Source organism: Budorcas taxicolor, chromosome 1, assembly GCF_023091745.1.
Source record: "Budorcas taxicolor isolate Tak-1 chromosome 1, Takin1.1, whole genome shotgun sequence".
Lineage (NCBI taxonomy): Eukaryota > Metazoa > Chordata > Mammalia > Artiodactyla > Bovidae > Budorcas > Budorcas taxicolor.
Window position 1 is genome coordinate 198,663,709 of NC_068910.1, and position 4,083 is coordinate 198,667,791.

Sequence of the window (4,083 nt, forward strand, 5' to 3'; positions counted from 1 at the left end):
CTCATGAAAACTTGTAGCGCGCATCTGCTGTTTCGCCTGCCTTGCACTCATTTTTTCTGGGCCTGCTAACCCCGTGGCCCTGAGGCAGTGTGGTTTGCAGTGGGTCTGAGTCCATCCCGAATGTCAGTGCGAGCATGCCAGCCAAAGAGAGCACTGCACTCCCTGCTGGTGGTAAGTCAAGCGAGAGTAGGTGACCCCAACCCAGCCAATCTAAGTGAATGTGATGGAGGAGTTGATGGTGAGAAGTGGGAAGCGGGTTCCTTATACGCTAAGCCTATAAAGCTATAAGCCATCATGGAGGTGCTGGGACCATTTTAGTGACTTGTGAGAAGAACCTGCCTGAAAATGAAGTAAACATAGAAAGAGGAAAGCAAGATGAGGGCCAGATTGAGTCCTGTTGATATCATTTGACCCCCATGTCTAAAACCAGAGTCCAGGACTTCTTATTTACATAAGCAAAGGATATATTCTCTATTTTTGTTTGCTCACTTGAGTTGGTTTTTGTATCACTTGTAACTGATGGAGTTTGGGCTGATAATATACCCCAATTTTAAAAAAGAATGATTTCCCTTCTCTTTTATTTAACACTTTTCCTTACATAAAAAACCTAGGTTATTTCTGCTGCTGCTGCTGCTAAGTCGCTTCAGTCGTGTCTGACTCTGTGCAACCCCATAGACAGCAGCCTATCAGGCTCCCGCATCCCTGGGATTCTCCAGGCAAGAGTACTGGAGTGGGGTGCCATTGATGTACATCAAAGTCTTGCTGTCTGACTTTGAACAAGTCCTATCCATGTGTCCTCATGAAAACAGGGCATGGGACCCCATCACCCAGGTCCTTTCCCACCCTGAAATTGTATACTTTTACTAGTATACAATTCTACCTTCATACTCAGATACAAAACTATTTTCTTCAAAAGTATGGATCGAAACGTTAAAATAACACTTTCAAAAGTTTAATCAAATTTCAGATGAGGGAAACCACACATGGTCTCTTTGCTTTAGCAAAATATGGAACCACAATCATGGTGGAGACGTGTCATCCGCTAGTTTCCGGTGCCAGAAAACTTCTACTCCCTTCCCCGCTTCTACCGAGTACCACTTAGCCTTTTAATCCATGAAACCTGTCAGGTGGGAGAGATGTAACAGTTTAACAATCTTCAGAGGTTTAAAAACAGAACTGTAGTCACTTTATCTGTAAACTCGAGGTACCCCATGCAAAGCCCTTAGGTGACTCTCTGCCACCCCAAATGTCAAGTCAGACACCTGCCCACCAGTTCCCATCCTTCCTCCCACTCCTGCCTACTTGAGCATCCTAGATGTATCACTTAATCTCTCCGCCCTCAGTTTCCCCTTCTGTAAAATGGGGATTAATAGTAGCACCTCTTTCCAAGTGCTGTCATAAAGACTGAGTGAGTAAACAGGGCCCCGCTATGCAGTGCATGCGCGAGTCCTCAGTCGTCTCCAGCTCTTTGAGATGCCATGGACTGCCCTCCAGGCTCCTCTGTCCATAGAATTTTCCAGGCAAGAATATTGGAGTGGGCTGCCGTTTCCTACTCCAGAGGATCTTCCCGACCCAGGGATCAAACCTGAGTTTCTTGCGTCTCCTGGATTGACAAGCAGACTCTTTACCCTGTACCACCTGGGAAGCCACATATAGTTAGCACAGTATAAACGTTCACTCTCATCTTCATCGTCATTCTTCTGGATGGACTCCTTGGTGCCAGATGGATGGCTGGATGAACAAATGGGTTTAAGTGTGAAGGATCAAAAATATTTCATATTGTGTCAGTTACTCGTAAATACATAGTAATGATGGTATTCTAGAGATATAAAAGTAGCAATTCAGAAGGGACAAATCACACAGCTTGCTCCCCTCTCTGCTGTTCCCACCCACTCTTAAGCCCCCCACAAAACCCTTCTCTTCAGAGCTTTTGCTGTTGACTTCCAGAACCAGAATGTCTAGTTAATGATGATTTTTCAGCTCTTAGTGCAAATTTGCTCCTCTGAGTGTCTAATATGAATTATTTCCAATACAAGTGCAGACACACTCCCCAATTACATCTGTTTTAGCAAAGAGATACCCAGAGTGACCCGTTGACCCCAGAACTCAATCCTCCATGGGCACTCAGAAATAAAAGGATTTGGGAACCAATTCTCCTAAACTGTTCTTAAATGAAACCAACTGATGACTCAGAAAGGCCATTTATTCAGCATAATAGGAGTTAGATTAGATCAGAGCCCCAGGATCAGGCATGACTCAGAGAGTTCCCTCCCAAAAGATGTCACCCTGGGCCCCCAAATGGCTACTGGCTGGCTGGGTCGGCTGATTGCCACCCCTACAAGAGGCTTGAGAGAGGGCTGAGGGGCCCAGTAGGGTTGGGTGGGTACTCTAGCAAGATTTGTTTGCGAGCTGGGTGACTTTGGGCAAATCTCTAACTTCTCTGAGCCTCAGTTTCTTCGGTTTTAAAGTAAGGCTGTGGCACTCAGCCCAGGGTAAGGAACTGACCGAGACCATACGTATCAAATGCCTGTCTCACCAACAGGTGGTCCAAGACTACTGTTGTGTGTGTCCTGCCTTCTCTTGGGGGCATTTCTGGCCCAGAGCCAGCATCAGCCCCTGGTCTGTGGAGCACTCTCCCCCAGGAGTGATGGATAAATTCCAGTTTCCCAGAGCCCACCTTCTCCTGCCTTAACATCATGACTGCCCTCCCACTGAAAAGCATTCGAGCAGGTTTTAGCTTAACATTCACTGTATTTCACCCCAAATTAGAGCTTCTGAACCTTCTGAGGGTCAGATTTATTTGAGGATCTAATGAAAGCTGTGGTCCTTATCCCTGTCAAAATGACCATGCTTTTGCATGTGACTCAGACTCCAGGAAGCCCCCCCCAACAGGCCTCCCAGGGCCACATGTACCCTGAAATGAAAGTCTCCTCCTTAACTGACCTGCAGCAGCCTCTGGCCTTCCCGTCTGTGCTTGGCCAGCGTTCCTGTTGGCCACGTGTTTGCGAGTCATCTCCAAAGGGGCAGGGTAATTATCCCTCACTTCACAGTTTACAAGGTGCCACAGGGCGCAGGACATGTTATTTGTACAGCCACAGGAGGCTAATTCCACCCCCTCTTCAGCCCCCTTTTCATGGTATCCGCCTCAAAAGATGTCCTTTCCTGTTCTGCCTTCAAAACCAGAGGGCCTCGTACAGGACTTGGGCCCCAGAGGGTCTATCTCCCTGCCCTTCCCCCTACCAGCTCTCCCCATCCTTGAACCTCCTCCTTCTCTGAGGCCCGCCCCCGCGTGTTCCCAGGCTCCTGTCCCAAGCGCCACCTGTCCTGGGGCTTCACTCACAAGTGCCGCTGTCCTGCAAAGCTCTTCTGGGCTCAGCCCCCGGGGCAGGAGAGAAGAATGAAGACACCCGAGTTGAAAGCTATCAGGCTTCAGAAGCGAGCTTTAAACAGACTTGAATAGCAGAAAGTTTCAAAGGCACTCGCTCAAGTCCTTGTAAAACTCCTGCCACCTCTCCTGTGAGCTGGCAGTTCCAGCCTCTTTTGGATCTCTTTGAGCAATCTCCTTGTCGAGCCACCAGCCCTGGTCCTGCAAAGGAACCAAACAGGCGTTTGTATTTAAGCTTTTCAACAGAAGGAGATGGGTGGGGGGCTGCAGACCCTCTTGGTCTGAAACATGAATATCTCATAGCATCACTGAGCCAGAAATCTACCCTCTCCCATCAGGAATTGATGGCATTTAGGGGGCGGGAAGGAAACAGTCCTATGTCTTCACAGACTCATCGCGCAGATGAGGAAACTGAGGCTCAGTCACGTCTGCTTGTTACCCCAGACTGGACATTGCCCAGAGCTCTTGCCTCGTCAGTATGTGGGACAGTGCACAGCCCCTCAAAGGGTGACTTCAGCATGAGTTATGGAGCCTGTTTCTCAATGGCCAGCGTTTGGGCAAGCTTAACAGTGTTGACAAAACTAGGACTATTGAAAAACTGAATGTAAATATATGGTCACAGGATTCGGCAGAGCTTTAAAATAATGTGCATATTATTTATAAAGGAGGAAACTGAGGTTCAGACAGATTAAGTAACT

At 47.9% G+C, this 4,083-nt stretch overlaps 1 long non-coding RNA gene across 1 annotated transcript; it reads right to left on the reverse strand.

The window, feature by feature from the left end:
- Nucleotides 1-1,040: 1,040 nt before the first annotated feature.
- Nucleotides 1,041-3,080, reverse strand: LOC128048284 (uncharacterized). The gene is made up of 3 exons (XR_008199386.1): nt 2,944-3,080; nt 1,586-1,731; nt 1,041-1,120 (listed from the first exon to the last, which is right to left on the reverse strand). It is a non-coding gene; the product is annotated as an uncharacterized LOC128048284 (long non-coding RNA).
- Nucleotides 3,081-4,083: the final 1,003 nt, after the last annotated feature.